This window comes from Schistocerca piceifrons, chromosome 8 (genome assembly GCF_021461385.2).
Source record: "Schistocerca piceifrons isolate TAMUIC-IGC-003096 chromosome 8, iqSchPice1.1, whole genome shotgun sequence".
Classification (NCBI taxonomy): Eukaryota; Metazoa; Arthropoda; class Insecta; order Orthoptera; family Acrididae; genus Schistocerca; species Schistocerca piceifrons.
The window spans coordinates 425,511,425-425,525,628 of record NC_060145.1 but is presented as its reverse complement, the minus strand read 5'-3'; the positions used below and the strand labels follow the sequence as shown (position 1 = coordinate 425,525,628).

Sequence of the window (14,204 nt, the reverse complement as noted above, 5' to 3'; positions counted from 1 at the left end):
TTGAGGTTCCTCGATGACATTGTAATTCTGTCAGAGACAGCAAAGGACTTGGAAGAGCAGTTGAACGGAATGAACAGTGTCTTGAAAGGAGGATATAAGATGAACGTCAACAAAAGCAAAACGAGGATAATGGAATGTACTCAAATTAAATCGGGTGATGCTGAGGGAATTAGATTAGGAAATGAGACACTTAAAGTAGTAAAGGAGTTTTGCTATTTAGGGAGTTAAATAACTGATGATGGTCGAAGTAGAGAGGATATAAAATGTAGACTGGCAATGGCAAGGAAATCGTTTCTGAAGAAGAGAAATTTGTTAACATCGAGTATAGATTTAAGTGTCAGGAAGTCGTTTCTGAAAGTATTTGTATGGAGTGTAGCCATGTATGGAAGTGAAACATGGACGATAACTAGTATGGACAAGAAGAGAATAGAAGCTTTCGAAATGTGGTGCTACAGAAGAATGCTGAAGATAAGGTGTGTAGATCACGTAACTAATGAGGAGGTATTGAATAGGATTGGGGAGAAGAGAAGTTTGTGGCACAACTTGACTAGAAGAAGGGATCGGTTGGTAGGACATGTTTTGAGGCATCAAGGGATCACAAATTTAGCATTGGAGGGCAGCGTGGAGGGTAAAAATCGTAGAGGGAGACCAAGAGATGAATACACTAAGCAGATTCAGAAGGATGTAGGTTGCAGTAGGTACTGGGAGATGAAGAAGTTTGCATAGGATAGAGTAGCATGGAGAGCTGCATCAAACCAGTCTCAGGACTGAAGACCACAACAACAACAAGCTTGTATTTTGTGAATTTTTTCGGTTGGAATGCAAACAAAGTGACAAAGGGAGTATTTTTAGAAAAACACGGAAAATCAGTCACAAAGCACCATATTGCGTCAAGATTCCACCTTCCAAGATCGGACGAATCACGAGTATGTCAAGAATGTCCATATATCTTTTCTTGCTGTAATTTATTTTATTTATTCTAGATGCATTTCGCCTTTTACTTTAGGCTATCCTCAGTGGAATAGTTCTTCACGTTTTCGACCGACATTTGCATTTCATCTTAACGGGACACGTGCTGGTGGTCAAAACTTAACTGGAGTTGCGAAACTTAAGTTTTCATGTTACGAATTCTTTTTTCCACAATTTTCATATTTTTTGCGCTAATTTCTGTGAAGCCCTGTTTGTCTTCTGTTACTAATTGTAGGTATTTCACCGAAAACTGATTTAAAGTCGCAACTCTGCGCGGTCACTTTGTCCCCTCCTGTCACGCAAACAAACTTGGTACTGTTCCAGTGTTGCAGTGGGCAACGACAGAAACAACGATAAAACCTATACAGTGTGAATTCCGCCCGTCAAACAATCGTAACTAGACAAACTTAAAGGGTGGAAACGATAACAGACGTATATATATTACCTACTTGTGTCCAAACTGTAGGCACTAAATAGCAAAAGTATATTACTTTCATGTGTTACAATATGGGCACATTATGTAACAATAAAACCGTAATAATAATAGTAATAGTAATAATAATAGTAATTTTGTTAAAAATTTTGCATGCAGTTGTACACAAGGATTACTAAATATCCATTTTTCAGTAATTGGAGTTACACGAATTTATTTTCTAGCTTATCACTAATTTTAGCAGACTGGATCGTTGTGATACAAATCATTAAGGAATAAATAACCTCATAAATGTCCGTGTAATATTATCTCTGGTTTTTTACCTACAGTGTAGAAATAAATCATGTTGTTGTTGTGGTCTTCAGTCCTGAGACTGGTTTCATGCAGCTCTCCATGGTACTCTATCCTGTGCAAGCTTCTTCATCTCCCAGTACCTACTGCAACCTACATCCTTCTGAATCTGCTTGGCGTATTCATCTCTTGGTCTCCCTCCACGATTTTTACCCTCCACGCTGCCCTCCAATACTAAATTGGCGATCCCTTGATGTCTGAGAACATGTCCTACCAACCGATCCCTTCTTCTAGTCAAGTTGTGCCATAAACTTCTCTCCTCCCCAATCCTATTCAATACTTCCTCATTAGTTATGTGATCTACCCATCTAATCTTCAGCATTCTTCTGTAGCACCACATTTCGAAAGCTTCAATTCTCTTCTTGTCCAAACTATTTATCGTCCATGTTTCACTTCCATACATGGCTACACTCCATACGAATACTTTCGGAAACGTCTTCCTGACACTTAAATCTATACTCGATGTTAACAAATTTCTCTCCTTCAGAAACGCTTTCCTTGCCATTGCCAGTCTACATTTTATATCCCCTCTACTTCGACCGTCATCAGTTATTTTGCTCCCAAAATATCAAAACTCCTTTACTAGTTTAAGTGTCTCATTTCCTAATCTAATTCCCTCAGCATCACCCGATTTAATTCGACTACATTCGATTATCCTCGTTTTGCTTTTGTTGATGTTCATCTTATATCCTCCTTTCAAGACACTGTCCATTCCGTTCAACTGCTCTTTCAAGTCCTTTGCTGTCTCTGACATAATTACAATGTCATCGACGAACCTCAAAGTTTTTATTTCTCAATAAATCATACCTATCCTTTAATGTTAAACAGATGTTCCCACCTACGATTAAGCAAGGCAAATGATCATATTATACTCTGTGTGTTATCTACTTCTTTTAGACCATGCCATAGAAGTTAATTCTAGTTCGTGAGTGAAAGAAATAAGACACTTTTCCTCAAACTGACCCAGTATTATCAGATACGAGGCTAATCCCAAAAGTAAGGTGTCCTATTTTTTTTATAAGTACATAGACCTGTTTATTTCTGCAATGGTTTACATCAGTTTACAGCGTGAACATTTAGCTGTTTTTCGACATGATCACCATTTATGTAGATTCATTTTTGTAAACGCTGTGACAGTTTTTGTATGCCTATGTCACACCAGCTCGCCGCCATGCTGTTCAGAAAGTTATGAGCTTCTTCTTTCACCTCGTCGTCGGAGCTGAATCGCTGGGAGCACTATTAACGCTGACAGGTACTGTGAGACTCTGAAAAAACTGAAACGGGCAATTCAGAACCGGAGAAGAGGAATGTTGAGCAAGGGCGTACACATTCTCCATGACAACGCTCGCTCACACATCGCTCGGCTAACCGTTACTCTCCTGCAGCAGTTTCAGTGGAACATAATCACCCACCCACCCTATAGTCCCGACTTGGCGCCCAGTGACTATCACCTGTTCCCTAGGTTAAAAGAACATTTGGCCGGAAAGCGATTCAGTTCCGACGACAAGGTGAAAGAAGAGGTTCATAATTGTCTGAATAGCATGGCGGCGAGCTGGTTGACACGCCACAGTGTCTACAAAAATGCATCGAGAGAAATGGTGATTATGTCGAGAAATAGCTAAATGTTCAAGCTGTAAACCGATGTAAATCATTGTAGAAATAAACAGGTCTATGTACTTATTAAAAAAATAGGAGACCTTACTTTTGGGATTACCCTCGTATTTATTATTATAAGAATGTGCATGAAAGCGACTGCGTCTTTAACGTTACTGTAACAGAATAAATACAGTGAATGAAAAAAGTCGCAACACCAAGGAGGAGTTTCGTGGGAAAAGAGAAAGTTGGAACGCGTGTTTCTACACCTGTGTATTCAAATTTCGCGCCAATAGCAGAGTAATGGCGCTAATAGCGCCACTTTGAGGATGTAAGTCCGGTTTGCCTTACAAAGACCCCATTATCAACGCGTCACTGAGTTTGAACGGGGTCGTGTAATAGGGCTATGATAAGCTCGATGATCCTGCTGTGACACTGCAGAAAGACTTGGCGGGAATGTAGTCATTGTCCATGATTGCTCACAGCGATGGCCACGAGCAAGTGCGGTCGCAAGAAGACCGAGCTCCGCATGGCCACGTGGAACTATCGAGAGAAAAGACCATTGTCTTCGGCGTGTGGCTCTGTTGCATAGTACTACACCTGCAGAAGCAATCTGAACAGCAGTTGGTACCACAATGACACAATGAAATGTTACAAATCGATTACTGCAAGGACAGCACCGAGCCAGACGTTCCGTAGCGTGCAGTCCACCGACTCCAAACCACCACTATTTGTAATTTCAGTGGTGTCAAGCGAGAGCTCATTGGAGGAACGTATGGAGGTCTGTTGTGTTTTCTGGTGGAAGCTGGTTCTGCCTCGGTGCCAGTGATGGCCGTGTGTTGCTTAGGAGAAGGCCAGTTGAGGGCGTGCTACCAACCTGTCTGAGTGCTAGAAAATGTGTGTGAATTTCTAAGGGACCAAACTGCTGAGAACATCGGTTCCTAGACTTAAACACTACTTAAACTATGCTAAGAAGAACACACACTTCCATGCCCGAGGGAGGACTAGAATCTCCGACGGGAGAGGCCACGCAATCCGTGACATGGCGCCTCAAACCGTGCGCCCACTCCGCGCGGCCGTGCTAGACACACTGGACCTATACAAATGAAGTTATGGTCTGGGATGTGATTTCTTATGTCAGCAGGAGCAGTCTTGTGGTTTTCCAGCGTATCATGAGCGCAACTTTATAGGTGAGTCTGGTGATACGACTAAGGCGCTGCAGTCATGGACTGTGCGGCTGGTTCCGGCGGAGGTTCGAATCCTCCCTCGGGCATGGGTGTGTGTGTTTGTCCTTAGGATAATTTAAGTTAAGTAGCGTGTAAGCTTAGGGACTGATGACCTTAGCAGTTAAGTCCCATAAGATTTCACACACATTTGAACATTTGGTGATTCGATATGTTGTTCAAAAATGGTTCAAATGGCTCTGAGCACTATGGGCCTTAACATCTGAGGTCATCAGTCCCCTATAACTTAGAACTACTTAAACCTAACTAACCTAAGGACATTACACACATCCTTGCCTGAGGCAGGATTCGAACCTGCGACCGTAGCAGCAGCGCGATTCCAGACTGAAGCGCCTAGAACCACTCGGCCACACCGGCCGGCCGACATGTTGTGCTGCCACTCATGAACAGCTTTCCAGGTGGTATTGTCCAGCTGGATAATGCTCGCCCCACATACCGCTGTTTTATCCTAACATGCTCTGCGGAGTGTGAGATTGTTGTCTTGACTTGCTCGATCTCCACATCTGTCTCCAATCGGGCACAAATAGGACATCATCGGACAACAACACTTAATGTCATTCACAAACAGCATAACTGTCTCTGTATTGACAGACCATACGTTATCTAGACAAATGGAGTGTACCCGTGGTTTAGGGGTAGTGTCTTTGATTCATAATCAAAAACGTCTTCGGTCCCGGGTTCCATCCCCGCCACTGCCTAAATTTTGAGAAATAATCAGCATTGGCGGCCGAAGACTTGTGGCATAAGAAGTCAGCCCCATTCTGCCAACGGCCTTGTCAAAGAGGGCGGAGGAGCGGATAAAGGTTCAGGGCACTCTCTTGTCCTAGGGGTGGGAAATTGCCCCTAAAGGCGGAAGAATCAGCTATGATCAACGACATGAGGATGCAGAAGGCAATGGAAACCACTGCATTAAAGACACGTAACGTGTATCCACAGGACATGAGGCCTGTAATTGAAGAAGTGTCAGATAGAGAAAGTGTATGAGGATATTGAAAGGGTAATGCAGTATGTAAAGGGGGACGAAAATCTAATAGTCATGGGCGACTGGAATGCAGTTGTAGGGGAAGGAGTAGAAGAAAAGGTTACAGGACAATATGGGCTTGGGACAAGGAATGAAAGAGGAGAAAGACTAATTGAGTTCTGTAACAAGTTTCAGCTAATAATAGCGAATACCCTGTTCAAGAATCACAAGAGGAGGAGGTATACTTGGAAAAGGCCGGGAGATACGGGAAGATTTCAATTAGATTACATCATGGTCAGACAGAGATTCCGAAATCAGATACTGGATTGTAAGGTGTACCCAGGAGCAGATATAGACTCAGATCACAATATAGTAGTGATGAAGAGTAGGCTGAAGTTCAAGACATTAGTCAGGATGAATCAATATGCAAAGAAGTGGGATACGGAAGTACTAAGGAATGACGAGATACGTTTGAAGTTCTCTAACGCTATAGATACAGCAATAACGAATAGCGCAGTAGGCAGTACAGTTGAAGAGGAATGGACATGTCTAAAAAGGGCCATCACAGAAGTTGGGATGGAAAACATAGGTACAAAGAAGGTAGCTGCGAAGAAACCATGGGTAACAGAAGAAATACTTCAGTTGATTGATGAAAGGAGGAAGTACAAACATGTTCCAGGAAAATCAGGAATACAGAAATACAAGTCGCTGAGGAATGAAATAAATAGGAAGTCACCTTTGGTGACATTAAAAGCAACGGTGGTAACATTAAGAGTGCAACGGGAATTCTACTGTTAAATGCAGAGGAGAGAGCAGATAGGTGGAAAGAATACACTGAAAGCCTCTATGAGGGTGAAGATTTGTCTGATGTGATAGAAGAAGAAACAAGAGTCGATTTAGAAGAGATAGGGGATCCAGTATTAGAATCGGAATTTAAAAGAGCTTTGGAGGACTTACGGTCAAATAAGGCAGAAGGGATAGATAACATTCCATCAAAATTTCTAAAATCATTGGGGGAAGTGGCAACAAAACGACTATTACCGTTGGTGTGTAGAATATATGAGTCAGGCGACATACCAACCGACTTTCGGAAAAGTATCATCCACACAATTCCGAAGACGGCAAGAGCTGACAAGTGCGAGAATTATCGCACAATCAGCTTAACAGCTCATGCATCGAAGCTGCTTGCAAGAACAATATACAGAAGAATGGGAAAGAAAATTGAGAATGCGCTAGGTGATGATCAGTTTGGCTTTAGGAAAAGTAAAGGGACGAGAGAGGCAATTCTGACGTTACGGTTAATAATGAAAGCAAGGCTAAAGAAAAATCAAGACACTTTCATAGTATTTGTCGACCTGGAAAAAGCGTTCGACAATATAAAATGGTGCAAGCTGTTGGAGATTCTGAAAAAAGTAGGGGCAAGCTATAGGGAGAGACGGGTCATATACAATATGTACAACAACCAAGAGGGAATAATAAAAGTGGACGATCAAGAACGAAGTGCTCGTATTAAGAAGGGTGTAAGACAAGGCTGTAGCCTTTCGCCCCTACTCTTCAATCTGTACATCGAGGAAGCAATGATGGAAATAAAAGAAAGGTTCAGGAGTGGAATTAAAATACAAGATGAAAGGATATCAATGATACGATTCGCTGATGACATTGCTATCCTGAGTGAAAGTGAAGACGAATTAAATGATCTGCTGAACGGAATGAACAGTCTAATGAATACACAGTATGGTTTGAGACTAAATCGGAGAAAGACGAGGGTAATGAGAAGTAGTAGAAATGAGAACACCTAGTTAAGGAATTCTGCTACCTAGACAGTAAAATAACCAATGACGGACGGAGCAAGGAGGACATCAAAAGCAGACTCGCTATGGCAAAAAAGGCATTTCTGGCCAAGAGAAGTCTACTAATATCAAATACCGGCCTTAATTTGAGGAAGAAATTTCTGAGGATGTACGTCTGGAGTACAGCATTGTGTGGTAGTGAAACATGGATTGTGGGAAAACCGGAACAGAAGAGAATCGAAGCATTTGAGATGTGGTGCTATAGACGAATGTTGAAAATTAGGTGGACTGATAGGGTAAGGAATGAGGAGGTTCTACGCAGAATCGGAGAGGAAAGGAATATGTGGAAAACACTGATAAAGAGAAGGGACAGGATGATAGGACATCTGCTAAGACATGAGGGAATGACTTCCATGGTACTAGAGGGAGCTGTAGAGGACAAAAACTGTAGAGGAAGACAGAGATTGGAATATGTCTAGCAAATAATTGAGGACGTAGGTTGCAAGTGCTACTCTGAGATGAAGAGGTTAGCACAGGAAAGGAATTCGTGGCGGGCCGCATCAAACCAGTCAGTAGACTGATGACCAAAAAAAAAAAAGACACATGGATTACCGAAATTTCACTATTCTACATTAATTATTTTTTGGAGTTGCGATTTTTTCTGTCAGTTTATATTTAAATGCAAGTGTATATTCAAAGTAACTTTATAAATAAAGAAAAATTAAAAACACTATGGTAGTTTCAGAAGTTTTTTTGTGTTCTCTGTGTGTTATTAATGCAAGAGAATTTTGTGTCTCAGTACCATTTTCACAAGGCGCCGAAGAAATATCTTATTGTTGTAGTACTTCAAGCCACATATCAGAGGCGACACGGTTCATATGGGACAAATAAAACTGTTTACATGAAAAACGTAAGGGAGCAAAACAAAACAAAACAAAAAAGAATAAGGACAGAAATACTACAATGTGCACACTTGCCTTGTTGCAAAGAACATCATTTTCAGACACTAAATACATGCTGTGGCTGTACAATCCTGAATGGCTAAACCGAACAGAAGGTCCGTCCTCTCAAGCGCTAATCTCGTGGGGCCGTTGTGATGCTGCATGCTGTTGATTCTGACTCTCCTGTCCGCCCAGTTGGCCCTGCGGTCTAACGCACGACTTTCCGGGCGGGAAGGAGTGCCTGGTCCCCGGCACGAACCCGCCCGGCGGATTTGTGTCGAGGTCCGGTGAACTGACCAGTCTGTGGATGGTTTTTAGGCGGTTTTCCATCTGCCTCGGCGAATGCGGGCTGGTTCCCCTTATTCTGCCTCAGTTACACTATGTCGGCGATTGCTGCGCAAACAAGTTCTCCACGTACGCGTACACCACCATTACTCTACCACGCAAACATAGGGGTTACACTCGTCTGGTGTGAGACGTTCCCTGGGGGGGGGGGGGGGTGTCCACCGGGGCCGAACCGCACAATAACCCTGGGTTCGGTGTGGGGCGGCGGAGGGGTGAAGTGGACTGCGGTAGTCGTCGTGGGGTTGTGGACCAACGCGGCTGCGGCGGGGACGGAGCCTCTAAGTCGTTTCTAGGTCCCCGGTTAACATACAATACAATACAATGACTCTCCTGGACCACTAAGTTACAGTCATAGATCGTGATCAACACTAGTAGCAATGTCGCAGAACGAGAAATCGCAGACTCGATAGGCGAAGATCCTGCCGCTTTCGAATTTGCAACATATGGTGGTAGACTTCTTCTTACACAAGGCACAAAACGATCTTACCACAAACAACCAACATACATATGCATGTAACCTCGCTCTACACACATGATGTAAATGGCCTTCCTCCTACCTTCTTTGTGTACTTGTGCTCAAATTTTAAACATTTTCTTATCCAAGCAAATGGTAGACGTCTTGCCGGTTTGACGTTTCTTGCATGCCGCCTTCATGGCGTTACAGTTTTAACGGCCACCAGTGTGGATCATCTCCGTAACTAGCTTCCAACAGCCGCTAAAAACTACTGCAGTTTAATTATTATTAATATTCGTGTTGGTTAGTTCATTTGCAGGTGTACTTAGTGGCTGGAGGAGATGAGGGAAACCCTTTTATGCTGAAAATGACTCTTTGATGATATAAACAAACAATAGCAAAAAGCGGATTCTCGTTTGAAGTAAACATGTTGGGGGACTGACGCAACGTAGGCAACATACTCTCCACAAACAGGAAAATTCAGCTACTCCTACCGATGTCGTTTCATGCAACCCGCAATTTTATGTCTGGCTTCAAATACCACGCGCGACGTTTTCATATTCTATCGCTTGCTACGCGCAAACTATTAGTTCTACAGAAAAATTAACAGGATCTTTTCTTTTCTTAGAGGCGACGGTTTTGGAGTTAGTTAAGAAAGCGTACAAAAGTTAGCTTCCACACTCGGCTCCCACCGGTCAGGATTTCTAGTATGTTGTTCTTCGCGCTCTCTCCTGCCACTGTACAAAAATTTGCTACTATGTGAAATATTTCGCTCAAAAGCCCTTAGACATCCTCCATAGAGGTCGAACCTCTTCCCATGTGATTTCCATATTTTTGTGAACTACAGAATGGCGCTAATGGCTGCCGATTTGCTTCGGATAAAGAGATGCATGCCTTGAATACAGTTATGGTTTCATAGGCAGCTGCAAACATTTTTTCATGAACGCACTGGCCTTGTTTTCTTACAGTGGAATAATTGTATTAATAGCTATGGCGATTACTTTTGAAATAATTATGATTTTACTTACTTCTTTTTAATATATCTCGCTTTAGTTGATCGACCCTTACATAAGTTCCGCCACAAACCTCAATCTGTTTACGGATTTTTGATAGAAATTTTAGATTTGTAGATAACATTGTTAAACGAAGTGTGCATTGGTAGTGTCAAAAGTGAGTCACATGTGTTTTGCTCTGTTACAGATCAATATAGACATGAAGATAACACTGAGACGCATAAATTGAGGGTCCATTGCACTTTCGCAAAGTGTCTTACAAAAATCGAACCTTCCTTGTCTACAGATACATCTTACTTTGTAAGTTAGATCACCAGTTGCAGTATGCGAGCAATGTGTGATTTGCACTATTACAAAGGAAATTCTTTACATATTTCAGTAGATAACACTGACAATTTAGATGTGGAAACATTTAAATGTGCCTTTCACCAAATGTCGTACGAATATCGAACTTCGGTCATTGCCAAGTGGTAGATACAAAGAACAAAGATGGGGAATGGGCGTTACGTTTTAATGGCAGGTAAAATATTGAGATGTGATTGGTTGTTTCGTTTTAATGGCTGGTAAATAACGAGCTATGGCTGAAGGAACAAAATATATGTGTGAGAGCTTTGTCATTTGCTAAGTGACGCGGCAAAGGTGGAGATGAAAGATAGTAAGACACTGGATTTGATTTTGATATCTATCTCTTGCCTTGCCTCTAATGCTCTCTGATTGGTGAAGTGGTATGGCTGAAGATAGAGTTTAAATGTGTGACTGGTCGCTAAAATACTGGGTTGTTATTGAGATATCAGAATATGTGTGCCTTTTCTTAAAGGCTCTCGGATTGACCAAATGGTGTGGCGTAAGATGGAGTTGAAAAAAGGCGATTGTGATCAATTTTGTACTATTTTTGCTAGATGCCGTAGTTTCCGAGTTATTCAAGAAAATCGTTCAAAAGTGGCCTTCAAACGCACCCCCACTCTAGCTTTCAGTCCCCACTGGTCATCCCTCGGGCATGGATGTTTGTGATGTCCTTAGGTTAGTTAGGTTTAACTAGTTCTAAGTTCTAGGGCACTACTGACCGCAGCAGTTGAGTCCCATTGTGCTCAGAGCCATTTGAACCATTTTGAACCCACTGGTCATCATATTTAGTATGTTGGTCATGGCACTCCGTCCGCCCACTGTACAAAAATCTGTGACTGCAAGAATTATTTCCCACATTCGACCGGTTTTGGCTTCATTGGCTGGCCTTATTAGACCAGCGGCTTAGCCGAACACTTACAAATTGTGAAATTGATTTTTATGTTCATTTTACCTAATATTTTTTGCAGTTTAACAGCATTAAATGAATTGTGCTCGTCAGTCCTTCTGACTACGAAACTATTATCTATGTAAAGATTAAGTTTGGATGGAATTATCAACGTAATTAACTTTAGCGTAACCATTTAAGAAACTCATTCTCCTTTCATTGCACGTTTAAATTGATAATGTTAGCGAGATAGGCAACTACGCTGGCGGAGTAATAACTCGATCAATAAACACCAGAAAAGTTCGAATATCGGGAACAGTTCCTTTAGTCGTAAATTTTTGACAGTGGTAGGAGTGAGCGTCACAAACAACGGACTAGAAATCCTGACTGGTGAGGGATGTGTGTGGGGGTGGCGGTGCGTTCGAAGGTCACTTTTTTTTTCTTTATTGATTTTCAATTCCCCCCGAAGGGGGCGGGCCGGCAGCAGCTTAGTATGCTGCTCTACAGCCTACAGACTTTTTTAAAAACGGAAGAAGAAAATAAACAAGGAAAACAGGCGATAAAACGGTGACGTACAGTGTAAAATGGCGGAAAAATGCGGAAAGTTAAAACAGAAAGCAAAAGGGATTGGCAATGTTAATAAAATACACAGGAATCAGACAAGTAACATAGTAGACACACAATTAAAAAACATGGCGACAGTCTGGTTTCTGTTCGCAAGAGATAAAAAATCACACCCAGCAACAGTATAATGGCCATTCGCAACACTACCCAAAAGACACAACACGGAACACTCACTGGAAAACACTCACTGGAAAACACTGCATGAAAATGGCGGCACAAAGATGACACTCCCGAGCCAAAGGCAGATTGGGGGGGGGGGGGGGTACCTGCAGGAGGGGGAAAAACAAGGAGGGAGGAGAGGAAAAAACGAAAGGGGGGAACCAAGGGAGAGGACTCATAAGAGGGGAGAGGGGTAGGGCATACTCGAGAGGGAATGAGAAGAGGCAAAGGAGGGAAATGCAAAAGGACTCAGGGGAGACAAGGGGGCAGAGAGAGGGGAGGTGGGGAAAAAAAAGAGGATGGAAGGGGAGGAGAGGGAGCCCAGGAAAATGACAGAGGAAAGGAGGGGGAGTGAGGATCAGAGTTGATAGGAGGGATAAATGGAGGGAGAGAGGGCATCATCCGGGAGGGGGAGTTGATGGAAGCCACCTTGGGAAAGGAGATGAAGGGTGCAGAGGTGGAGGATAGGGGGGACACAACAATGAAGACGTGGCAGGGGGTGGGGATGGGAGAGGAGAGGAGCAACCAGGGGGTGAGGGGGATCAAGGGGGTGGGAGGTGTAGAGGATGCGGATATGTTCGAGGAATAGGAGCAGATGGGGGATCAAAGGTCACTGTTGTACTGTCTTTTAATTAGTTGGAAACCATCATCTCTGACGCAAGTACAAAATTTCACTATTAAATTTCGTAGTAATAGGACCTTTTCGTTTTTTTCTGTAGGAGTAATAGTTTGCTCGTAGCAAGTGGGAGAACATGAAAATCTCGAGTGTGGTTTTTGAAGGCCAGTTACGACATTACGAGTTGCAAAGGAAACAACATCGGTAGGGGCAGCTGGAACACTCTTTAGACTCAAGATCGCGCCACGTGGAGACAGAGTGCCAAATGGGTAGATCTTGGTATACCCTCTTCAGTCGCAAGGTAGCATGTATGATGGCTCCAGCTTTTATTTTCTTCTCGTCAGGGTACACAGCTGAACTTCTTGATCGTGCTTCTACCAGCATGATGATGTGGCAGCACAGACTAGAAACTTCAGGTTATGCAACTACACGGCATGTCTCGTGGAAATAAAGACATAACTTTTCGTAACTACGTGGGTTTTCACTTGCTTCAATACCGTATAAAACTGTACAGTCGATAGCGAACTATGAATTAACGGTATAACGAATTTATAAGCTTTAAACTTTTATGTATCACATATGATACCTAAGGACTCAATGCCAACTTTGTGGAGTGGGGTTATATTTTTCTCCACTTGATTCCCAGACTTGACTGTTGAAGAGATCATTTAGCTGATCAACAGAATTAAACCAGACGAGTTCGATATAGAGATTGATGAATGTGATGATGAGGATGAGGATGCAATCCATCAGAAGAAGGAACAGTGCTCATGCTCAAATTCCCGAAATATTCGAGCTCTGGAAACATAAGTATGATTAAAAACAAGTGTGTTATTAAAAAAAATTACTCTTTTCCTCTAGACAGTTTAATTAGAAAAATTTTGTTTAAATATTTTGAATTGTTTTACTTACGATTGTTGAAATTTTTGGTGCCATGTTTGTAGTTGACCTGTCTTGAAGTCTACGGCAAATATGAACAATATGTGTAATGCTTCTGACTATTTTTTTGTTATAAAGCAACATGAAACTCCATAGTTATGTGTAACTCATGCCCCGTCCTCACAGCTTTACATCTGCCAGTACCTCGTCTCCTACCTTCCAGACTTTACAGAAGCTCTCCTGCGAACCTTGCAGAATTAGTACTCCTGAAAGAAATGATGTTGCGAAGACGAGACTTAGCCACAACCTGGAGCATGTTTCCAGAATGAGATTTTCACTGATGTGAAACTTCCTGGCACATTGAAACTGTGTGCCGGACCGAGACTCGAACTCGGGACCTTTGCCTTTCGCGGGCAAGTGCTCTACCATCTGAGACAACCAAGCACGACTCACTCCCCGTCCTCACTGCTTTACTTCTGCCAGTACCTCGTCTCCTACCTTCCAAACTTTATAGAAGCTCTCCTGCAAACCTTGCAGAACTAGCATTCCTGAAAGAAATGATATTGCGGAGACATGGCTTAGCCACAGCCTGGGGGATGTT

General features: G+C 42.5%; 1 protein-coding gene across 1 annotated transcript in view; it reads right to left on the bottom strand.

Annotated features, from left to right (window-relative positions):
- LOC124712415 (transient receptor potential channel pyrexia-like) overlaps nt 1–14,204 on the bottom strand; it is a 185,222-nt gene that overhangs the window by 55,050 nt on the left and 115,968 nt on the right. The gene's annotated exons all lie outside the window — the stretch shown is intronic.